At 46.2% G+C, this 25,669-nt stretch overlaps 1 long non-coding RNA gene across 4 annotated transcripts; it reads right to left on the bottom strand.

The window, feature by feature from the left end:
* Positions 1–12,119: 12,119 nt before the first annotated feature.
* Positions 12,120–25,504, bottom strand: LOC135982195 (uncharacterized). Of its 4 annotated transcripts, none has more exons than XR_010599437.1 (5): positions 24,873–25,504; positions 23,059–23,428; positions 21,896–22,058; positions 15,173–16,921; positions 12,120–13,642 (listed from the first exon to the last, which is right to left on the bottom strand). It is a non-coding gene; the product is annotated as an uncharacterized LOC135982195 (long non-coding RNA). The 4 variants fall into 4 exon arrangements; XR_010599438.1 differs by having other exon boundaries at positions 12,120–13,637; XR_010599436.1 differs by lacking the exon at positions 12,120–13,642 and having other exon boundaries at positions 13,679–16,921; positions 23,052–23,428.
* Positions 25,505–25,669: the final 165 nt, after the last annotated feature.

Below are 25,669 nucleotides of genomic sequence, written 5' to 3'. Positions count from 1 at the left end.
TTTAGACACCACAGAGGTAGGTGCTATGTGTAAACTTAAGATATCATAGAATCATAGAAGATTAGGGTTGGAAGAGACCTTAGGAGGACATCTAGACCAACCCGGTGCTTAAAGCAGGACCAACCCCAACTAAATCATCCCAGCCAGGGCTTTGTTGAGCTGGGACCTAAAAATCTCTAAGGATGGAGATTCCACCACCTCCCTAGGTAATCCATTCCAGGGTCTTCACCACCCTCCTAGTGAAATAGTTTTTCCTAATATCCAACCTAGACCTCCCCCACTGCAACTTGAGACCATTGCTCCTTGTTCTGTCATCTGCTACCACTGAGAACAGCCTAGCTCCATCCTCTTTGGAACCCCTTTTCAGGTATTTGAAGGCTGCTATCAAATCTCCCCTCACTCTTCTCTTCTGCAGACTAAATAAGCACAGTTCCCTCAGCCTCTCCTCATAAGTCATGTGCCCCAATCCCCTGATCATTTTCATTGCCATCTGCTGGACTCTCTCCAATTTGTTCACATCCCTTCTGTAGTGGGGGGCTCAAAACTGGACGCAGTAGTCCAGATGTGGCTTCACCAGTGCCAAATACAGGGGAATAATCACTTTCCTTTTTTGCCGCCCCAAGCACAGCAGGCAGGCTACCTTTGGCAGCATGACTGCAGAAGGTCCCTAGTCCCACAAATTCGGTGGCATGCCTGCGGGAGGTCCGCTGGTCCCGAGGCTTCGGTGTACCCGCCACCGAATTGTCGCTGAATCCGCGGGACCAGCGGACCTCCCGCAGGCATGCCGCTGAATCCGCAGGACTGGAGGACCTCCCGCAGGCAAGCCACCGAAGGCTGCCTGACTGCCGCCCTCACAGGGACCGGCAGGGCATCCCCCGCGGCTTGCCGCCCCAGGCACGCGCTTGGTGCACTGGTGCCTGGAGCCGCCGCTGCCTGGACTCCTTTCCCCCCTCACATTAGCCTCCCAGGGGATCCTGCCCATCAGTTCCCTGAGGGAGTCAAAGTCTGCTTTCCTGAAGTCCAGGGTCCGTATTCTGCTGTTCTCCTTTCTTCCTTTTGTCAGGATCCTGAACTTGACCATCTGATGGTCACTGCTGCACAGGTTGCCACCCACTTCTACTTGCCCTACCAATTCTTCCCTGTCTGTGAGCAGCAGGTCAAGAGGAGCATGGCCCCTAGTTGGTTCCTCTAGCACTTGCACCAGGAGGTTGTCCCCAACACTCTCCAAAAACTTCCTGGATTGTCTGTGCACTGCTGGATTGCTCTCCCAGCAGATGTCAGGGTGATTGAAGTCTCCCATGAGAACCAGGGCCTGTGATCTGCAAACTTCTGTTAGTTGTCCGAAGAAAGCATCATCTACCTCATCCTCCTGGTCTGGTGGTCTATAGCAGATGCCCACCATGACATCACCCTTGTTGCTCTCGCCTCTAAACTTAACCCAAAGACTTTCAACAGGCTTTTCTCCAGTTTCATACTGGAGCTCTGAGCAATCATACTGCTCTCTTACATACAGTGCAACTCCTCCACCTTTTCTCCCCTGCCTGTCCTTCCCATCCATGACAGTGCTCCAGTCATCTGAGTTACCCCACCAAGTCTCTGTTATTCCAATCACATCATAGTTCCTTGACTGTGCCAGGACTTCCAATTCTTCCTGCTTGTTTCCCAGGCTTCTTGTGTTCGTGTACAGGCACCTAAGATAACTAGCCAATTGCCCGACTTTCTCAATATGAATAAGGAGGCCTCCCCTTTTGCACCTGCCTCCTTGTGTTACCTCCCGGTATCCCACTGCCCCACTTACCTCAGGGCTTAGGTCTCCATCCCCCGATGAACCTAGTTTAAAGCCCTCCTCACTATGTTAGCAAGCCTGCCTGCGAAGATGCTCTTCCCTCTCTTCATTAGGTGGATCCCATCTCTTCCTAGCAATCCTTCTTCCTGGAACAACATCCCATGGTCGAAGAATCCAAAGCCCTCTCTCTGACATCACCTGTATAACCACGCATTTACTTCCACAATTCGATGGACTCTACCTGGGCCTTTTCCTTCAACAGGAAGGATGGACGAGAACACGACTTGTGCCTCAAACTCCTTTATCCTTCTTCCCAGAGCCACATAGTCTGCAGTGACCTGCTCAGGGTCATTCTTGGCAGTATCATTGGTGCCCACATGGAGAAGTAGGAAGGGGTAGTGGTCCGAGGGCTTGATCAGTCTTGGCAGACACTCCATCACATCCTGAATTCTAGCTCCAGGCAAGCAGCACACTTCTCGAGTTTCCCGGTCTGGATGGCAGATGGATGACTCCGTCCTCCTTAGGAGACAGTCCCCGACCATCACCACCCATCTCTTCCTCTTGGGAGTGGTGGTTGTGGAACCCCCATCCCTAGGATAATGCATCCCATGTTTTCCGGTTGATGGGGTCTCCTTCTGATCCCTTCCATCAGATGACCCTTCCAAACCATTCTCCGCCATAGTACCTGTGCAGAGAGCCTGAAAATGGTTTCTTACCTCTATCTGCATTGGGGGTACATGGGTTCTCCTCTTTCTTCTTCTGGAGGTCACATAGATAGTGATCAAAGTTTCAGGATGTAGACTGATTTCCTGTGGATCTTCACCCTAGGACAGCATTTTTCAGCTGGCTAGGATGGTGCATTATTGGTTGGGAGGAGAGTGTTGTCTAAGATATTGGCCACTTGCTGAGGCAACATGCCAAGCCAGGTCAGTGATCTCATGCGGTATGGCAAAAATTTCCTGACTGTGCTTTGTGTGGGTGGATTGGCACAGGGAGAAGGAGCTCATTTTTCAAACACTGTTTTTCAGTCTTTCAGAAGCAAAACATTGAAGAAAGACATTTTTTCTCAGTATGTTGAGAGTGAGAGAGAGAGAGGAAACACTTTATTTGCTGAAACCTCATGTACCAAATTTCATTGTGAAGAAAAAAACATTTGTAGTGGAGTTATCAGCTTTTGAGACTGATGAGTTATCAGTACTATTGGGAGATGGTTAACTCTGATAGCATGCTTGGCACTGATATAGTAGCAACCAGAACATTAATGAGGGGTGTTCTTAAAAATATGCAAAAACAAAAACCTTAGCGTAATTTGTCCTTAACCTGTGGTTGTGTTTGCATCTGCACTTGAAAAATGGACATGTTTAACATTGGGGGTGGGATTTTTGAAAATGCACATGGCAGGTTTAACTCTGCTCCCACAGAACTCAACCGGATATCTGCCATTGACTTCAATGGGGTCAGTCAGGCCGGCGCATAGTCCTTTGAAAATGCCATCCTGAGTGTCAAATACGCCCGCTGTCCTGTCCCTTGAAACTGATGTTGGATAAGGGTTTTTGTCCAGGTGTGACCAGGATCAGCTAAGTTCTATAACCTTTGTACCACTGAGGGATTGTCTACACTTAAAATGCTGCAGCAGCACAGCTGTAGCACGTCAATAAAGACAATACCTACGCTGGTGGGAGGGGTTCTCCCATTGGCTTAGGTAGTCCACAGTGGTGCAAGTAAAATCCATTTCTTACCAGTATGGGGGTGGGAGGCACCAGCTAAGGGGGACACGTGACCTCCTGACGTGACCCTCCATGTGACTCCTCACCGCCGTGCCCCCAGCCCGGGGCCCCCATGCTCTCCCTGTCCCCTCCTCATGATCCATCCCATGTTACCTGGGGTGGGGCTCTGTCCTCCTCCTGCTGCGCCGGAGACTTCAGGGCAGGGCTCTCAGGAACCGCAGCGGGGAAAGGAGCAGAAGGAAGAATGGAGACGCAGCTCCGTCGAAGGGCAGGGGGCAGGGCTGGGATTTCTGCTCCTTTCCCTGCTGGGAGGGGCAGCAGCACGCGGGGAAAGGAGCAGAATGCTGGCAGCTCCTCCAGCAGCTGTACTGCCCCCAGCCTCGCCCTCCCAGCCCTGTCCTCCTGCAGCTGCTACTGTAGTACATAGACGGAGGAGATGCAGCTGGCGTGGGGCTGTCCAGTGGCCCCACGTTCTGCTCCTCTCCCTGCTGCAGTTCCGGAGATCCCTGCAGTTCAGGGGCCAGCTCTCCCAGGAGCCGTGGTGGGGAAAGGAGCAGAACCCCCAGCCCCACCCCCTGCCCTTCACGGAGCTGCGTCTCCATTCTTCCTTCTGCTCCTTTCCCCGCTGCTCCTCCCAGAACGCCCAGCCCCAACCCCCAGCCCTCTCCTCTGGTGGGGCTGCTGCTGTGTCTTTCCGCTACACTGTACCAGCTATAAATAGCGGCCTACTTGCACTGCTGGTAGTCCACCTCCCCAAGAGGTGGTAGCTAGGTTGACAGGAGAATTCTCCCAACAACTAGCACCGTCTACACTGGGAATTAGATCTGTTTAACTGCATCACTCAGGGGATTTTTCACACCCCTGAGGGAGATAATTGTACCAACCTAATTTCCTAGTGTAGACCAGGCCCATGTTCATGAGGTGAAAGTGCTTTGTTACAATGGAGAATGAATACAGGTGTCCATGTCCACACCAGCAAGAAAATTATTTCCAACAACAGTTTAGTAAGAGTAAGGTAGCTGCTATACTTGACACCTAGTATCCAATATGTCTGTTTCAAGAGCACAAAGAGCCTTTGTGTTTTTGTTCTTCCAGCCCTAAAATGGAGATGACAATAAGACTTACCACACTTTATGGGGCTGTTGTGAGCTCTCATTAATTTGTGTTTTAATGCACTTTTCGAAATCATTGGCTGGAAGGTGCATTGGCTTCATTTGGATTACTGTAGTGAATAAGGGCTTGCAAGATTGGGTCCTATTACTGTATAACAAAGTGTAAGGCTATTCTTCTGAGGGAGTTTGTCATTGCTACTAAATTAAGCTAGAGAGGCTTCTGCCGAAAGGTTATGGTACAGTCAATAAAGATGTCCTAGTTGTTCTTCAGGATTCAGCTTATTGCATCAATGATACTTCCTTTCACCTACCTTTCATCTGTCTTGTCTGTGTAGACTGGAAGTAGGTACTGGCTGTAAATACAGCACTTAGATAAAGGGGCCATATCTCAGATTTAACCTCCAGGTGTTACTATAGTATAAATAACAGCACATTACATAAACGATGGGGAAGACATAATAATATGATCATGAGACATCTACCATGAAATGTCTCTTGCATTTCAGAAGCTAATACCCCTACATACACACACTACTCTGTAACTGTGGTTATTATCATAATTTAAACGTTAAGCACAGACAATGTATTCATAATATTAGTGCGATATTTCAGAGTTCTCCTTTCTGTACTTTGAAATGTCAAAAAATTGTTTCATACTGGAGTCTGCATTTTTAGTGTTATCTCTATTCATCACACTAAATTATATTTCCTCTCTTTCAGATGTGCATATGCAGCATAGCAACTGGGGTTCACAATTTTCCCTCTGTTATTATCCAAGATTAAATTTCTCAAAATTGTGTTTTCTGTTTCAAATAAGAATGACCATATGGTATGATATTGCTTCTGCTCTGGGAGTATTAGATTTCTCAACAGATAAAATATAGATGCTATTAGAGAACACTGATTTTTATTTTTAAACTGTAAACGATATCGGATAAAATTGGTAACATGGACCTTTTTAAAGCAACCTTTCATCTCGCTCTAATGTCACCAATAATACTTTAGCTCTGTCTGATATGGAAATTAATTTTACATAATAGGAAGAGAGATTCATGAAGGTCTCAAAGAATATATCTTCCTATATATGGCTCTGAGGAGAGTAGTTCTATTGTCTCGCAAGACTATTCCATTCTCTGTGGTAAATGACTAATGATGATATATTACTGGATGTGTGTTAGATCTTCCACATACATAAAAAGGTATCTAGGTCTGAGGGATAATTATTGCAATTACTGTATGTGCTAGTTTTATAATTGGGTATAAAAGTACACTGGATATGGAAAGCAGTATTTTAGTCTAGGCTAAGGTCCTTGTATATTTGGAAGGCAGGTATTTATCAGAGGTTTGTGTGGTGCCGAGCAGCACTAAAACTTTTATGAACGTAAGATCTGTAAGGGTGAAATTAATTGCATAGCCCACTGCATAGCCCTTGGCAATATTTAAGTTGTACACTAGGACTGTGTGCTGCTGTTGGGGAAGGACAGGGAGAGGGAAGTGAAGTGGCCCTGCGTGGTGGACCTCTACTGCCCCCATATATTGTGGAATAGGTTCTAAACTGCTCTGAATGTGCAAGTGTGGAGGGACTGTTTCTTGGGTGTGGGGCAGCTTTGGATCTGCAAATGTACACAGATCCAGAAGTTAGAGGCTTATGGCCTACCCCCTGGACTGGCGGGTTGTTATCAACCTGCCCTCCTCCACCCCACTCCCCAATGTCCTCTGCAGAACTGGAGCAAAAAAACCCAGATTACTCTGGGCTTTATATACAGCACTCAAACACTTCAACCTCAAAGGAGTTACAATAACTCATAAAATGCAGGGTTCTGTTCTGACTTGTGCGCAGGGACCTTTCTGGATACAGAATAGAGAAAAGGTGGGGCTGAGTGTGGGAGGAGCAAATGGAGTGGGACAGGGTAGATCTGTATAAATCAAAGGAGAAGTGAGGCAAAGAGAAGCTGGGCTAGGAAACAGTAAATAGTGGTACTAGAATGGAGATAGTGCTACCTTCTTTTGTGAAGCACTTTGAGATCTATGGCTGAGAAGCTCTATGCTGGTAAGAGCTAAATATTACTATTTATTTGTATTGCAGCAGTGCCCAAAGGGCCAGGATAGGCACTGCACAAACACATAAAAGCACCAAGTAAATTTAGATAGAGTTTAGTTAGTGACTAACTTCCACTGTCACTAAGATCATATGAACATAAGAATGGCCATACTGAGTCAGACCAGTGGTCCATCTAACCTAGTGTCCTATCTTCCAACACTGGCCAATGCCAGATGCTTCAAAAGGAATGAACAGAACCATAGGCGCCAACTTTCCCCGGTGCTGGAGGGTGCTCATGCCCCACCCTTTCCCTGCCCCTTCCCTATTCCAGCCCCTTCCCCAAAGTCCCCGCCCCAACTCTGCCACCTCCCAGCCCCTATTGGACCCTTCCCCAAATCCCTGCCCTGGCTCTGCCTCTTCCCTGAGCGTGCTGCGTTCCCCCTTTTTCCCCCTCCCTCCCTTGTTTCGCGGCACAAGCGCTGGGGGGGGGAAGGGGGGCACGCGGTGCACGGTGGGCACACGGTGCACGGAGGAGGTGGAGGCAGAGCAGAGGTGAGCTGGGGGGGGGGCAGGGCTGGGAGCTGCCGGTGGGTACAGAGCACCCACCAATTTTTCTACGTGGGTGCTCCAGGGCCGTTGGCACCTATGAACAGGATCAAGTGATCCATACGTTCTTGTCTAGTCCCAGTATCATGCAGTCAGAGGCTGACCATCTTGGCAAATAGCCATTTATACACCTATCTTCCATGAACGTATCTAATTCTTTGTTGAATCCAGTTATAGTTTTGGCCTTCACAACATCCCCTGGCAACGAGTTCCACAGGTTGACTATGTGTTGTGTGAAGAAGTACTTTCTTTGTTTCTTTTAAACCTACTGCCTATTAATTTCATTGAGTGATCCCTGGTTTTTGTGTTACGTGAAGGGGTAAATTACACTTCCTTATTCACTTTCTCCATACGGTTCATAATTTTATAGACTTCTATCATATCCCCCCTTAGTTAACTCATAGACTTTAAGGTCAGAAGGGACCGTTATGATCATCTAGTCTGACCTCCCGCATGACGCAGGCCACAAAGCCGTCCCTACCCTTTCCCTTGACTCTGCTGTTGAAGTCCCCAAATTCTGTGGTTTAGAGACTTCAATTAGCAGAGAATCCTCCAGCTAGCGATCCCTGCCCCATGCTGCGGAGGAAGGCGAAAAACCTCCAGGGCCTCTGCCAATCTACCCTGGAGGAAAATTCCTTCCCGACCCCAAATATGGCGATCAGTAGAACCCCGAGCATGTAGGCAAGATTCTCCAGCCAGACCCTCATTGGCCATTGATACTATTTACCAGCGATGGCATGCTGTTCCTTTGACTAAAATCATGTTCCCATTAAACCATCCCCTCCATAAACTTATCTAGCTTAATCTTAAAACCAGACAGGTCCTTCGCCCCCACCATTTCCCTCGGAAGGCTGTTCCAATATTTCACCCCTCTGACGGTCAGAAACCTTTGTCTAATTTCTAGCCTAAACTTCCCCACGGCCAGTTTATATCCATTCGTTCTCATGTCCACATTAGTACTGAGCTGGAATAATTCCTCTCCCTCCCTGGTATTTATCCCTCTGATATATTTAAAGAGAGCAATCATATCTCCCCTCAGCCTTCGTTTGGTCAGGCTAAACAACCCGAGCTCCTCGAGTCTCCTTTCATACGACAGGTTTTCCATTCCTCTGATCATCCTAGTGGCCCTTCTCTGTACCCATTCCAGTTTGAGTTCATCTTTTTTAAACATGGGAGACCAGAACTGCACACAGTACTCCAAATGAGGTCTCACCAGTGCCTTGTACAACGGAAGCAGCAACTCTTATCCAGGATGAATAGTCCCAGTCTTTGTAATGTCTGCTCATATGGAAGCTATTCCATACCCTTGACAATTTTTGTTGCCCTTCTCTGAACCTTTTCCATATCTAATTTATATACTTTTAGATGGGGCAACCAGAACTGCATGCAGTATTCCAGGCGTACCATAAATTTATATAGTGGCATCATGATATTTTCTGCTTCATGATATTCACTGCCTTCACTCCTGTTCCCACCATGCTCCTGCTCCTGCTCCTTGCCTCTTCTCCAGTCATCAGTTACCAGTCCTGGCTCAGACCTTAGCCTCCAACTTCTGACCCCGAGTCTGGGTTGATCCTTGGCTCTGGAATTTGGTGTTTCACCTGAACTCTGACCCTCAGCATTTATTCCTGGTTTTGAGTCTGGCTTGACCCTTTGCTCTGGTAACTGGCAGTTGACTAGTGCTGACCCTGGGCTTTGTTCCCCAACCTGGATGCCTGCTCCGCCCTCTAGACCTGACTCCTGCTCTGACTAGTAGGCCAGACTACATACATCCCAGTCCATAAGAGCAGGTTTACAGTTTTAGGGCCATTCTCCACAATTGGATCTACCCACCTCTGGATTCTATGGCAATTTTATTACAGTGTGCGTTTCTCTTTCCAACATCCCAAACCTCCAGTAATCGTGCAAAGATTTGGGGGTCAGAGTAGATAATTGGCTGAATATGAGCTCCCAATGTGATCCTTGGATGCATAAATGAGAAACTCAAGATTATTAAAGAGATTTTTACGTCTGAATTTGGCACTGGTGGAACTGCTACTGGAATTGTGTGTCCAGTTCTAGTGTCCACAATTCAAGGAGGATATTGATAAATCGGAGAGGGTTCAGAGAAGAGCCACAGAAATGATTAAAGGACTAGAAATCATGTCCTATAGTGCTAGACTCAAAGGGTATATCTACACTGCAATTAAAAACTCAGGGTTAGCCTGTGCCAGCTAACTCAGGCTTGCAGGGCTCAGGCTAAGGGGCTGTTTAATGGAAGTGTAGATGATTGGGCTCATGCTGGAGCCCAGGCTCTAGAGCAGGCCTGCACAACTCGTAAAGTGGCGAGGGCCATATTACTCCAAAGAAAACAACTGAGGGCCGAAACCCCCCAAGCGCCGCCGACCCCCCCCCAGCACCACCCAGCCCCCCCCTCCCGAAACACAACCCCCCCCCCCAGCACCGCCCACCCCACGGAAACAACCTCCCCAGCGCCGCCGAACCCTCCCCTCCCCCCCGCGCACCATCTGCTCCACGGAATTAAACCCTCTTCCCCAGCGCCGCCCCACCGAAACAGCAGTATTGAACCTCGGTAATATGTTATAGCGGCCCCTAAGGTAGTATAATTAAGGTAAAAGAAAAATGTCTTTTTGCTAGAAGTAGAATAAGATCTTCCCCCCCACTTTGTAATCGATTGCCCTGTTGAATGAATGAGGTGTGAATGAGGAAGGCGTGGAAGGCAGGCACCTCTGGACAGCTGCAACGCTTGGAGAGGGCAGGGCCAGCTCTAGGATTTTTGCCGCCCCAAGCAAAAAAATTTTTGGCCGCCTTCCCTTTCTTTTTCGTGCCCCCGGCCCCAACCCAACTCCACCCCTTCCGAACCCCTTCCCCAAATCCCCAGCACCGCCTCCTCCCCTGGCATGCCGCATTTCTCGCCCCCATTGCTTCCTACGGGCCCCCCGTGACGTCCCGCCCTAGCTCACCTCCACTCTGCCTGCTCCCCCGGGCATGCCGCCGCTCTGCTTCTCCCCCGTCCCTCTCAGGTGAGGGAGAGCGGAGAAGCGGAGCAGCAGCGCGTTCAGGGGAGCAGGCGGAGCAGAGGTGAGCTAGGGTGGGGGGGCGCAGGAAGTAATGGGGGGGGGTTAGAGGAACCGCTCCCCACTCCAGCTCACCTCTGCTCCACCACCACCGCCTCCCCCGAGCGCCCACCGCTCGGCTTCTCCTCCCTCCCAGCCTTGCTGCGCGAAATAGCGGTTTCGCACATGGCAAGCCTGGGAGGGAGGGGGGAGAAGCGGAGCAGCGGCGCATTCAGGGGAGTAGGTGGAGCGGAGGTGAGCTAAGGTGGGGGGGTGCAGGAAGTAACGGGGGGGTAGAGGAACCACTCCCTGCTCCAGCTCACCTCCGCCGCCTCCCCCGAGTGCCCCGCCGCTTGCTTTCTCCTCCCTCCCAGCCTTGCTGCGCAAAACAGCTGTTTCGCACGCAGCAAGCCTGGTAGGGAGGAAGAAGAAGCGGAGCGGTGGTGGCGCGCTCAGGGGAGCAGGTGGAGGCGGAGCAGAGGCGAGCTGGGGCAGCGAGGGCACTTTTTTCCCATGCCCCGGAGTCAGCATCTATGATGGCCGGCGCCAGAATGCCGCCCCTAGAAATGTGCCGCCCCAAGCACCTGCTTGTTTTGCTGGTGCCTGGAGCCGGCCCTGGGAGAGGGGATGGAAGCAAGACCAGATCAGTAGAACAGGTCAGCAACCGACTCACCACTCGCCTCCTCAGCTCCCTTGCCCCGGCTCGCCTACTCACCCCCCGCCACTGCCCGCCCACTCGCCTCCTCAGCCCTCCACCCTCCCGGATCGTCTACTCATTCCCTGCCACTGCCCGCTCGCTCACCTACTCAGCCCCCCTCCCTCACCCGCCGCTTGTCTACTCACCCCCCCTCTGCCCGCGGGCCACACAGTGAGCCCATCTACTCAACCCCTGCGGGCCGCACAATGAGCCCACGCGGGCCGCATGTGGCCCCCGGGCCGCATGTTGTGCAGGCCTGCTCTAGAGCCCTGCGAGGTGCGAGAGTCCCAGAGCTTGGGCTGTAGCCCAAGCCCGTATGTTTACACTGCAGTTAAATAGCCCCTTAGCTCAAGACCCATGAGCCTGAGTCAGCTCGCACAGGTCATCTGCGAGTGTCTAACTGCAGTGTAGACATACCCAAAGAGCTCTGTCTATTTAGCTTATGAGGTGACTTGATTACAGTCTTTAAGTATCTACATGGAGAACAAATATTTGATAATGGGCTCTACAGTCTTGCTGAGAAAGGTATAACATGACTGAATGGCTGGAAATTGAAGTTAGACAAATTCAAACTGGAAATAAGGGATACATTTTTAACAGTGAGGATAATTAACCCTTGGAACAATTTACCCAGGGTCATGGTGGATTCTCCATCACTGACAATTTTGAAATCAAGATTGGGTGTTTTTTTAAAAGATCTGCTCTAGCAATTATTTTGGGGAAGTTCTATGGCCTGTGTTATTCAGGTCCGACTAGAGTATCACAGTGTTCCCTTCTGCTGTTGTAATCTATGAATCATAGGGTACATACGTACACAGAGAATGTTACATATGCAACTAATCTATGATCTGTACTGAACCACAGATGTGCATGGCACTTTGTATTCAAATAAAAGTACAGGTCCTTCCCTTGCTGAGCTTATGGTTTAAATTAGGCATGCAGTATAGTGCCAAATATATCAGCCTCTCCACTCCCCCCCCCCCCAAAAACAATACTGATATTGGCTTAAAGATCATGAGATTATTTTAAAATCATTTTGAATTTCTTCTGTTTGCCTTCTGATGTTGGAGCATTTAGAGTTCATATTTTCAAGCTTTTGACTGCAACAGTGTGGGCTAGAAACGTCCATTTGATTGTTTAATGACGGCTGAGATTCTCAGGCAGTAACCTTGTTCCAGCCGCTGGAGCTTTATGAAAAACACCAAATATTATGAGATTTGCAATGAAATTGGGAGTTGGTAACACAGGACACGAGATGAGAAAGGGTGAGTTGAGAATTAAAATGCTGTTAGAACACGGTGTTAAAGAAAATATCACTCAGTATTTGCACCTGGGGCATAAATGCCATCATGGAATAACCTCACTCAATTTTTTCACATTTTCTATAACAAGATATGCTATTTTAGCTTTCTACTCACTACATCACTCTAACTGAAGGGTCTGCTTTCTCTAATCGGGCTTAACCCATCCCTGGAGCAGCTCTGTTGAAACCAATGGAGTTATGCCAGGGATGAACTTGTCCCATTGTGCCTAACTGTCCTACTAATAGATCTGTCTTGGGTCCAAGTGTTCTCCCAACTTGTTCTATAATTATCCTAAAATTGGATTTTTTGAAGTGTCATCATTTTACAGTTTTTTTATAGTGCTGGCAATTAATTATTCAGAGCCATGGATGCGCTCGGCAGCTTTTCCCACTGGCTTTTATGGACACTAATGTATATAACTAATGTAAAGTGGAATGTCTGCACACACCAATACTTCAGAGTGAAAAGGAAATGATTTTTTCTTTAATATTACACACTTCGTGCCCAGCGTTTTCTGCTCTGATGTCCTTTCAAAATCCTTTGTGAGCCATTTGAAATCTCAGTGCCTAAGGGTATGTCTACACTACGAAATTGGGTGGATTTTATAGAAGTCAATTTTTAGAAATCGATTTTATACAGTCAATTGCCTATGTCCATACTAAGCGCATTAAGTCAGCGGAGTGCATCCTCATTACTGTGGCTAGCATCGGCTTATGGAGCGGTGCACTGTGGGTAGCTATCCCACAGTTCCCGCAGTCTCCGCCGCCCATTGGAATTCTGGGTTAAGCTCCCAATGCCTGATTGGGCAAAAACATTGTCGCGGGTGGTTTTGGGTACATGTCGTCAGTCGCCCCTCCCTCCATTAAAGCAACGGCAGACAATCGTTTTGCGCCTTTTTTCCTGGGCTGCCCATGCAGACGCCATACCACGGCAAGCATGGAGCCCGCTCAGCTCACAGTCACCGCTGCTGTTGTGGGCAAGTCTACTGAGGGGGCTGTTGTGATCCAAGTAGCCCATGCAATCATTGATGTTCTGTTATCAAGGGTAGTGACTCTGGGAAATGTGCGGGCCTTTTTAGATTTTAGGTGCATCATATTCCTGTCCTTTGTCGCTGGTGAAGAAGTCTTGCAGCCATACATTCCAGTCCGGTCGGCGCTGTAACACCCCATAGCTCTTCTGTGGTTGACACATGTAACCGCTCTAGGGCTCTTGCTCTTTTGCTCAGCGATAGTATTCTTGTGAACTCTTCTATGCAGGGATAACAAGAAGTTCTCCTTTGTATTTGAGACTTGCAGCAGATATTAAAGCCTAAACTTAATTAAGAAGATACAAAAAGATTGATGTCCAACAGTTTATATAACAAAAGTAATGGAGACAAGCACTTTTAAATATCCAGAAACTCATCTGGTGCCCTTTACTATTATTTATTACTCTCTTCCAGCATGCACAAACAGAAGGGAAACCATGGATGGTGCCCAAAGGAGCTTACAGTCTAAATCAGACAGAGATGACAAAATACAGACACACAAATCACTGGATAAGGGACTTCTCTAACTTGTTTGGATGTTATTTGATATAAAATAGGACTCCTGGTATCACTGATAATGTTAAGAATCTAGCAGGATTTGCATTTAAGACTGTGGGCATTTGAAGTGCTGTTGGGACAAAAATAAATATGCGGTTGGTAATGTTTGCCTCAAACACTGTGGGGCATATCAGCGGAAACTATACCCACTGTCTGGTGCCTGCTTGATCTAGGTGTCTTGCCAGAACACTGGTGGGACGTTGATGGGAATGCAGGCAGTGCCACATTTTGTCTGAGATTCTGGTATGATGACTTTTTATCATGTTATTGTGGGTTATTTTTTTTTAAATCCTATTCTCTCTGCCTGAATTGAACTACATCTGATAAGAAAGAGGGTGACATTGCACCCCTGAATACTAGGAATGGTCCTGTTTGCAAGGCTTTGCCTCTGTCTCTGTCAGTTAATGTTTGATACTGCTTTCATAAACATAAGAATTGGCCTGAGAAATCAGCCTCCAGTGCCCTTTAGTCCAGTATCCTGTCTTGTAACCATAGCCAGTACCATATGCTTGAGAAAGGGCCAAGAAATCCTGCAATAGCTAGTTATGGGATAACCTGCCCCCAGGCAAAGTTCCTTCCTAACTCTCAAGAGAAAGAAATTGGCTTTTTGGTATCCTGACCTGGCCTGATTCTGGTTCCTGACTCATAGTTCTGATCACCAATTTGTCTCATGCTTCTGAAATCCTCCAGCTATCCTGTTCCAGCTGACCATTGACTCCTGTCTCATGACTGTGGACTCTGGCTCTGACTACTAGGTGTGGCTGCCTACAACCTTGCCTTGACACTACATCAGTGCGAAGGATCCACCAAGCCCCCTGTCCTGCTTGGAAGGGAACTGGTGCGAGGTCACCGTGTACCTCTTCTGGCTGCAGTGGGAGCGCTATTCTTCACTCTGGAGTGTTGTGAGGCCAAGCCCGCAACGTGCTGCTCCTCGTGGGTTAGTGCATCCACCCCAGCACTCAAGGATGACAGAATACTGGGACCAGGCCCCCTTTTGGCTCAGTTACAACACTGCTGTTGCTTAATAGTCCCAGAATGGCATTCTGGCTCCACTGCATCACTAACCTTCCTGCCCACCCACCAAGGCCAGTGTGGTGAACAGAAGCTGCAGCTGGCCTGCTGAATCAGTGAAGCTGATCACAGCTTGGCAAAGCACGTGTGCGCCCCAAAGACCTACACCTGCGAAGCCTGCCACTTGTTATTATCCCTGTCTTCCACATTCCCCGCAAGGCCAACCATTGAGTTCTCTGTTTCTCACCTTCCCAGGTGCCAAATGCCTCTAGTGCATGCACCTCCTCAGGCTCCCCAACATGGTCAGTAGAGCAGGTCAGAAATTCTTCATCAAAATGATTCTGAGATGGAAAATCAGAACATTCAGAAAGTGTCACGTTTTGATTAACTTTCATTTAGAAAACAACTGAAATGAAGTATTTTGATAACGTCAGAGCATCTTGTTTCAAGATTTTCAGAACATTTTAATTTTGTTTTGTTTCAAAACAACCTTTTGAAACTAAATTATTGGATTTTTATATAGTTTATTTATATTTTTAAAACCATTAAGTTTGAAATTGGAACAAAATGTTTTGCTTTTTACTGAAATGAAACGTTTTGATTAACCTGGATCAAGATTTTGGTTTGTTTGTTCATTTGTTTTCAGACTTCCATTTTGTGGGAACTCTTGAAATGTTGTTTTGTTTTTGTCCCGTTTTGAAATCCTGGAATTTCTCACACATCAGAAAATCTGGTCCCTGCCTAGCTCTAATAAACAGTCTCTGATCTGCCTTCCTCTCCTGCTACTATTAGGCCCAGTTTTTCTCTCTGAAAATCTGGTCACACTAGGAAAAATGGCAAGCTACACAGACAGCCTGGGCAGCACCAGGTGGCCTTAGCCTATAAAGTAGCTTCTGTGCCTGATTTAGGGCTTGGTCCTAGAAACTGGCCCAAATCCAGTAAAGCACTTTAGTGATGTGCTTAAAATTAAGCTAATACTTATCTCATTGGGCAAGCGGAAAAAGGTGTGGTTTTGCCTTGTGCTAGTTTATATGTAGTACAATCCTAGTAAAGACAAAGTTTTCACACGTGCAAGTGGATTAAAATAAAGACTATGGGGGAGCCTAGCGTTTACACTAACCTGCGAACTCAAGTTAAAACTACAACTGCCTTGTCTTCACTGGGATTGTACCTCATGATAGGTATCTTGTGTTAGGTAACACCAGGTGAGAATGCAGTTTTCTTCCTAGTAAAGACTTAAATGAGACTATTCATGTGTTTGAAGGTAAGCACATTCTTTGTGCTTTGCTGGACTGGAGCCAGAGAGCTTGGCAGTTTGCAGAACTGAGGCCTTGCTGCTGTGACAAGGGGACTGCTCCCAACTCTCTGCTCCCACTGCAATGAAGTCAGATGATATTTAAACATTTTAATCATAATCCTAATTTACTGATTAGCTTGTAGTATTTGCTAAATGCCAACAATGTGCTGAGTTATTTTTAACATCTTACTTAAATACTCTTTTCTGCAATAACCCTCCTTTTAAAAATTACTAACTTTTTTTGTCTTTAAAATATTTTTAATTAGTATTTTTAATTTCCTCCCCTGTGATTTTCATTTCCTTAATTACCAACAGGAGCAAGACAAGAGCTCTCCATAGCTGCCATGTTTGGGCAGAATTTAATCTGACTTCTTAAAAATATTATATGTTGGTTTAGGTATAATAAAGCAGCCCATACTTTAGGCTCAAGACCCACAATCCATTACAATAAATAACCGGCCCCATGCAGAGCCCAGTTGTAGTCAGTAATGATCCAGATGAGTTGCAGAATTGAGCTGTAGACCCTGATCCTCCAAGAATCTCCATATGAGCAGACTCCTTCACCTACACAGAGCTCCAGTGGGGCTTCATACAGGCACAGGAGCCCACCTGCAAAGGCAACTTGCAGGATTGGGGCCCAGATCGTCATGTGGAAAGTGTTCCAAATTCCCTGTCACTATTCTTGTAAAATTCATTGACCTTTAAAAAAACAAAACAAAAACCCTGTAAGATTTCGCAAGAGCAGCAAGTCCTCTTTTATGGGTGTAGGCAGTCTTTCCTGAGCAGAAACCTGATATACAGGTTGAGTGTAATACTTTTTAAAAAAAAACCAAACAAACCCAATAGGAGTCATAGACTCATAGACTTTAAGGTCAGAAGGGACCATTATGATCATCTGGTCTGACCCCCTGCATGCTGCAGGCCATAAAACCGTCCCTACCCCTTCCCTGGACTCTGCTGTTGAAGTCCCCAATCCTGTTTTTAGTGACTGCAATCGGCAGAGACCCTCCTGCTAGAGATCCCTGCCCCATGCTGCGGAGGAAGGCGAAAAACCTCCAGAGGCTCAGCCAATCTGCCCTGGAGGAAAATTCCTTCCCGACCCCAAATGTGGCGATCAGTAAGACCCCGAGCATATAGGCAAGAGTCTCCAGCCCGACCCCGTTAGCCATTATACTATTTACCCACCATTGCTTGGCTTTCCTTGACTACTATGTTTTACCATTAAACCATTCCCTCCATAAACTTATCTAACTTTATCTTAAAACCAGACAGGTCCGTCGCCCCCACCGTTTCCCTCGGTAGGCCGTTCCAATATTTGACCCCTCTGACGGTCAGAAACCTTCGTCTAATTTCAAGCCTGAACTTCCCCACGGCCAGTTTGTATCCATTCGTTCTGGTATCCACGTTAGTACTAAGCTGGAATAATTCTTCTCCCTCCCTTGTATTAATCCCTCTAATATATTTAAAGATAGCAATCATATCCCCTCTCAGCCTTCGCTTTGTCAGACTAAACAACCCAAGCTCCTCTAGTCTCCTTTCGTACGACAGCTTTTCCATTCCTCTGATCATCCTAGTGGCCCTTCTCTGCACCCGTTCCAGTTTGAGTTCATCTTTTTTAAACATGGGAGACCAGAACTGCACACAGTACTCCAAATGAGGTCTCACCAGCGCCTTGTACAACGGAAGCAGGACCTCCTTATCCCTACTAGATATACCTCGCCTAATGCATCCCAAGACAGCATTGGCTTTTTTCACCGCCACGTCACATTGTCGACTCATAGTCATCCTGCGGTCTACAAGAACCCCTAGGTCCTTCTCCTCTTCCGTTACTTCTAACCAATGCGTCCCCATCTTGTAACTAAAATGGTTATTAGTCATCCCCAAATGCATCACCTTACACTTTTCACTATTAAATTTCATCTTATTTCTGATACTCCAATTCACAAGCTCATTCAAGTCTCCCTGTAGGATATCCCTGTCCTCCTCCGAATTTACAACGCCTCCCACCTTCGTATCATCTGCAAATTTTATCAGCCCACTCCTGCAATCGGTTCCGAGGTCAGTTATAAATAGATTAAATAAAATGGGTCCCAAAACCGAACCTTGAGGCACTCCACTAGTAACCTCCCTCCAACCCGACAGTTCACCCTTTAATACAACCCGCTGCATTCTCCCCAGTAACCAATTCCTTATCCACTTCTGGATTTTCATATCGATCCCCATGTTTTTCAGTTTAACCAATAATTCCTCATGGGGTACAGTATCAAACGCTTTACTGAAATCCAGGTATATTAGGTCCACCGCATTTCCCTTATCTAATAAATCCGTTACTTTCTCAAAGAAGGAGATCAGATTCGTTTGGCACGATCTGCCCTTCGTAAAACCATGTTGTAATTTATCGCAATTACCACTACCCTCCAGGTCCTCAACTAGTTTCTCTTTCAGAATTTTCTCTAACACCTTGCACACTACAGATGTTAGACTAACAGGCCTGTAGTTACCCGGATCACTTTTTTTTCCTTGAGTCAAGTTTGTATCTTTTGCCACTACTGTTTTGGAAGTACTTTGGCCTGTTTGGAAATCCTTGCATTGCTCAAAATGTTTTTTTAAAAATAAGAAGGCTTGCAAAGTCTATGTGGGGATGTATTATTTTGATTTAGTAGCACTTACAGTCAAAATAGACAAGAGAGGAGAAAATGGTGGGAGCAGAAAGAGGTGCAGAGAGAGCAACTGAATTACTTGCCCAAGGTTGCTCACCAGATCAGTGGCTGAGCTGGGAATAAAACCCAGGTCTGATAGATTCCAAGGCCAGAAGGGACCACTGTGATCATCTAGTCTGACCGCCTGCATAACACAGGCCATCGAACTTCCCCAACGTAACTCCTAGAGCCTATCTTTTAGAAAAACAGCCAATCTTGATTTAAGAGTTGTCATTGATGGAGGAGCCACGAAGACCCTTGGTAAATTGTTCCAATGGGTAATTACTCTCATAATTACAAACGTACGCCTTATGTTCAATCTCAACTGGGAGTCTGCTGCCTCCTAGTTCAGTGCCCTATCCACTAGATCACACTGTCTTCCTGATCTAGTCTGTTTCCCTAGTTCCCTGGGCTAGCTGCGTCTCGGGGAGCCTTGCAGAGGCTCATTCCATGGGAAGAGGGTGTATTTTGAGTTATTCCTGTGGATAACACTCAAAGTTGTACCTGTTAGGTAAAGAGAAAGTCAGTGACATATGGCCTTGGGGAAGGGGAAGTGATTCCTGAAGGACATCTCTTCTCTCCAAAAAGCGAACCTTTGCCCAGTGACTCTGCATGAGATCATTGCATGGACCATATATCACAAGTAGAGCTGGCTGAAATATTTTGCACTAAAATTGTTTCTAGGTGCAAATGTGGCTTTTGTCAAAATTCTGCAGGGGAGAAATTTTCAATTTTCGGATTGAAAGAATCAGAATGAAAAGTTTTGTTTCCTAATGTCAATTTGAAACAGTGCTGGTCATTTAGAAACTTTTTGGAATTTTTCATCCCATGAAATATTTCAATTTTCTGTCGTGATTTGAAACGGAAAGAAATTTCAAAATGTTGGTTTTCCACTGGATGAAAATTCTGTTTCCTGATCAGTGGTCATCACGAGGTTTTTGAACCCTTCTCTACAAAATCTGTCTTGGTATGTTGAACATACATTGAAATTGTCAAGTCATCTGTATTTAAGAAGGGATCGTGGCACAAATGAAAAGCAACTATTGCATGTTGATATTCAGCTTTCTCCCCATTCCATCCTGCAGGCCCAAGAGTTATTCACGGGTATGAATGGCTATGCATTACATGTGTATTTTGAAAAATCTGCTACTTGGTCTGGAAACAGCAGGGCAGAATTTCCAAGATGGTACATATTAGGGCTTGCACACTGCAATTAGATCCATGCGGGCAGACCCTTCATGTCAATCTGCACAGCCGTAAGGGTCCACCTGTACCGATCCAACTGCAAGAGGAGTGTGACCTTCAGGGGAATCTTGTGAATTTGAGAAGATAGTATGAAGCTGTTCTTATGAAAATTGCTGTTCCACGGAATGCTTCTGTCTATCCATCGTAACTGTCAAGACTTTAAGCATATCTCTCCCAGCCTTGCTCCTGCCTCAGAACCAACCCTGCTCCTGCCTTCCCTGGCTCCTGGTAATCCGGTTCTGATCCTCTGCTCTGATTCCTGGCTCCAACTCTGTCTTGATCCTTGGCTCTGCCACTCAGACTTTGTCTCGGATTCTGACCTTCGTCCCTACTTCCTGGTTCTGGTCCTGTCTCAACCTTTGGCATTTGGCCTTTGAGCACTAGGCCTGACTCCCATTCTGAGCACTAGGTCTGATTGCCTGTGACCTGATCTCCTGACAGCTAACTTGTGGACCCAGTACACCCAGGTGGCTGGAGTTCTGGGAGAGTGTGTGTTTAAGCTATGGGGAGTTGAAGGGATCAGTACTAGCCCAGGGACTAGGCAGTTGGTCTGGGAGGTTTCAGCTCTCAGGAGGAGGTGCTCCCCTAGTGTGTGCCTAGGGATCCCCAGTGAGGAGCAGGGCATGGATTCTGTTTAGATGCCAGAGGCTTAAAGCTCACCGGATCCAGGGTTAGATCCCCTCACAGCAGACTGGTGAGTGGCACTCGACTGGAGTTGTGACAATGAGATGTATGTAACTAAGGGTAGTGTACGCAGACCTTGTATAGCATGACAAATCCAGTTCATGTTAGTAGGACTTTTTATGGGCATAGCTAAAATGCTATCTAGTATTTTTTGGGGGGGGTTTTATGACAAATTCTGGCAAACAAAGTGACATAAGTGGCTTGTAAAACTACTAAACCTAATCCTATGCACAACAACATTTCAGAGGGAAATAGGGTGTAATCTGTTTTTACAGGATTTTCCTATATTCAAACCTAGAAAGCTTCATACCAAATCTTATCTGAAAATATTAACTAACTTTTGTGCCTACTGTATTTATTGAAGCACATGTGCTCTATAAAATCAGTTTGGAGATCCATGCAATAAGCAGGCAGAGGAATTAAAAGTGAAAAAGTGCGTTTTTAATCTAGAATTTCCTTGCCTTTGTCAGCTTTATTCAGACCTAGTTTTTTGTATTTATGCACTTGATCACTCTGTTCTCTAAGAAAAATCATTTTGTGCAGCCAAGTTTCCTTTATGCTGCTTTAGTCCTTTCTTTCATTGATCTAAAAAAGATACAAAATACATGTTTCTATATGTAAATATGCATTATGACTTTCACTGTTCATATGCTTAGTCACACATAGATACTGTGGTACCCCTGGGGCAACCTTAATAACATCATAGAAACTGAAGTGCACATTTTTTTTCTCTGTCCAGCTGTGCAGATTCACATCTGGTATTTTCAGGCTTGTTTCCAATCACCACGATATTGTGACGGCTCTTAGAATTCGCTCTTCCTTGCCGGGGGAGAGAGGCACCACCCAGACAGAAAAAAGAGCAATCATGCAGTGACAAGGTATTGCCACTGCTTGTTATAGTTTTGCAATAAACATCAATCTTGTGTTATCGGTACAGTCACAAGCATAGCAAGTAATGGGGGTGGTGGGAAAAGAAGAGCACATTAAACAGCATTTTAAAAAAAGGTGCAGTTCATTTTATCTGTCACATGCACATTTTACTTACTTGATCTCTATGTATTCAAAACTAGAGAGAGAGAGAGACTCTGAAGGGAAGTAGCAGAAACCCCTTTCTGCTAGGTCATTTAAAGCTGGACTGGACAGCACACTAGAAAATACTGCAGGGAGCAGTCTTGCTTGGGCAGGAGGACTAAGATGACTTTGCAGACCTGTAATGCAGACAATTGGAAAAAAGAAAGGTGCATTTGTTTCAATGTAAACAAGATATTAGTTCTTTCTGTTGAAGTGACATGAATTGTCTGTACTGTAGCTGACAGCAACTTGTGCAGCTGGCATTTCTCAGGTGTGTTTGCTTTCTACGCCCTGGCTGGCATTGCAGAGCATGAGAGCACCGAGGTGCTGAAGTGCCACAGGCAAAGATTCAGTCATCAGCATCTGATACCAAAAGGACAGATTTGTTGCTAACTTACAGACATGCAGCCAGCTTTTGGAAGGAAACAGTCCTGTGTAGACAAACTGGCCTTAGATTTCCCAAAACATTGCCATCAAAGACAAATGCTTCTGACTTTATTACTGTAATTCATTTGAAATCCCCTCAAGTGACTTTTGGCAAGAGATTTGCAAAAGCAAGATTAAAGCAGGATGAAAAAAATAATTACAAGGTTTCTTCAATTGCCACGTTGTTCATTTTAAGATGATACATTGATTTATGTAAGTGCTACTTTCTCTAACTGCCCTACACACCTCACATGAAATAACTTAGGCTCTGATCCTACAAGCTATTCCATGCAGGTGGCTCCCTCCAAAAGTTTTTGTGGTTCAACCTAGACCAGTGATGGTTTGTCTGGATGCCTTAAATGCTACACTGCTGTGGCTCACAGCCTGAACACCGCCATCCAACAGACATGCATGAAGGTCACCTACTGGCTTCCACCGCCCAGTTTCTGTTTGTCCCAACATCCCCCAGTCCCAAATTTCCACAAAACTGTCTCCCTGAAGTGTCCAGCTTTCTCCTAATTAAGTGTGCTGCTCCTTTAAAGAGACAGAATTAGCAGCTTGTTATCTTGACTGGAGTGAACAATCACTTCTGTTCAGTCACAGCATGACTTGGTTTAGATAAAAAGTCAAACAAATTTATATGGTCAAAAAGATAGGACAGACATGGTTACACACAAAGGTAAAATTATACTTCTAAAACTAACACTTAACTCCAGCAAGTTACATTCTTTGTTCAAGGTAGTTTCCTCATCAATCTTCATTTTCCAACTGTGGCTGATTACTTCTTAGTTAGGATTCCCATAGAGGCCAAGGCACTGGTTTTCCTTGTCTCCTTAGGTGAAAGATCACTTAGGGGTTCTCTGCCCCTCTCTTTATAGTCCAGTAAATCTTTGAAAACTCTCTCTCTCAATGTTCATTGACCCTGCTTCAGGAGTCAGGAAGACTTCCTAGGGTGCAGTCTCCATCCCCCGTTGAGGTTAAGTGATCACTTTTCTCCCACTTGCTCTCCTGATGGCTTTTTTAGCCTGGCATGCAAATGTGGTTTTCATTGCCTTTGGTCAACGGAACCACATTCTCTTGTCTGGAAAAAAAAAATGCTTATCAGCTCTCCCTGACATGTCTGGTTTAAACATGTTAGTCATAATTCCAGTATATCCATATAAATCTTTGTGGATTGACCATACATACATCACGCAAGAATATTAATGATCACTGAGTTATTAGTCTTCCAATGACATATTACATGACACCTTTTAGAGACAGATATAACAACTGGGAGTTGGGGTACACAGAGCTGGTCAGGCCAACAGAAACTCTCTGCTAGATACCAGGGAGCTTCTGACATAGGGATGCTCTCAGGATTGCAGATTCTCTGCCACTAGCATCCTCCCTATGCAGAATAATTTGCAGGATTGGTGCGATAGTGCTCAATTGTGCCGTTTGACTAAGGACTACAAGATCAGACCTTAGATTAGTCTTCTTTCTAAAGTTCAAAGGGTTGCTTCCATTCTCATTGACTACAGCGGGAGCAAGATCAGACTCAGAGGGCTTTTTTCTAATGCACCAACTAAGGACCAAATCCTGCTTTCCTGGCTCTCAGAAGTACCTCCACTGAAGTCATTGGGACTGAAAACTCCAAGGCAGTAAGGCAAAGAGGCTCTTGCTGACTGACCCCCTATTAGTTGCAAGAGCTGTGATGGGGCTTATTAGGCAAACAGGGGAAATGGTCTAAGCACTTTAATCCTAACCATCAGTTTCATCCTTTCTTTTCTGGTATTGTTAAAAGCAATTGTTTAAGCATTAATGCTTAAGACCATTAATCAAAACCAGAGTTTGTATGAACACACACTGCTAAATTACAGCCAAGCCTGGTGCTACTGAAAGCTCACCAGTGGCAGGCAAATGGCTCTAAGGTAAAGTGAGTCATTTAAAAGGCAAATATCCCTTTAATATCCTGAGTTAGTCATTTCTAAAGATAGGAGGGCAGGTAGTGCTATCACATTCATTAACAGGAGTCTTAATACTGTTACTGAAGTACAGGTAATTACAGTAGATGTTTCTGGAGTAGAAATAACCGTGCATTGCATCTCTCTCTCTCTCTCTCTCTCTAATTTGCATGAATCATTTGGTTTAAACACTGTATGAACCTGCTTCTGTTGTCTGACGCTTAATCAAATTCAATATATAGTTTGAAGGAGACAGATGAGTTTAATTTAGTCTCGACTTCTCTTTCTTCCCACTATAGAAATAAAATGAAGAAGAAGCAGAAGAGAAAAATCAAAATAAAGGTGAGATACAAAAGCAGTTAAAGCACTGTGGTTTGTGTATATTGCACCGCACCATTCTATGAGAGTATTAAGGATGCAGTTAATGCAGGTATGTCATTTAAAAAATGTTCAAGTAGGCTAAATACACCCACTGGGTCCAATTTTCCAAATGCAGATTCTTTAATAGGACAATAAGATCTTGTAATAGGATGCTCAAACTGGCACTTATGTGCATACAATGGGAATGCCCATGCTTACCTATTGATCTTAGCATTCAGACGCAGGATTCAAGTGTCCTAGTAACATATGCACAGTGAAAACAAAGCTCCCATTCTCATATGTTACAGAGAAGACAGAGGATAGAGCTGAGGAAATAACTAACAACCAAGGTCTTATTCCAAAAACGTAGCGTCCTTTTCTGTTGCAAATGATCTGGGAGCAGTTAACAATTTTCTCGTTTGCCCTTTATTCAAACTTGGTCACAATGACAAAGTAATTTTCTGCGAATAATTCTTGCTCATGGGCTGTTTGTGACTACTCAGAAAGATCGGAAATTTAAGACTTGTGGTTCTTTTTGATTGAATGTATAGGTCACGTGGCTTTGTTTCGGTTCCCCAGGTGGTAGGCCAGAACTCTGAAAAGGGGGTTGGGTGTTAGTACGTGTGCTGAGGACTCAGCGCTGCTCGGGCCGGGCTCGTGGCGTCTGGGGGCAGCGGTGTGTGCACTAACCCGCCGCACGCTACTTTCCAGGACTTCTCTGTACTTCCTGCCCTGCCGGGGACAGCGTGGTGTGGTGTGGTGTGGTGTGGTGGGGCGGGGCGGGGCGGGGAGGGAGAGACCAACGGGTTCCTGCTGTAGGAGGCACCGCCTGCTCCCCGGGCCGCCAGCGCCCCCCGCGGCTCCCCTGCAAAGAGGGGCGGGTGCGCGGGGCGGGCCCGACGGCACCGCCCCCCTGCCCGCAGTTGGTCCGCTCCCGGAGCCAATAGGCCGTCGCGCCTAGTGTGGGTTCGGGGGCAGCGACCAGCGCGGAGTTTGCGCCGCGGCAGCGCGGGGCG

This window comes from Chrysemys picta, chromosome 3, assembly GCF_011386835.1.
Source record: "Chrysemys picta bellii isolate R12L10 chromosome 3, ASM1138683v2, whole genome shotgun sequence".
NCBI classification, from domain to species: Eukaryota; Metazoa; Chordata; order Testudines; family Emydidae; genus Chrysemys; species Chrysemys picta.
This window is presented reverse-complemented; position numbering and strand designations above follow the sequence as displayed.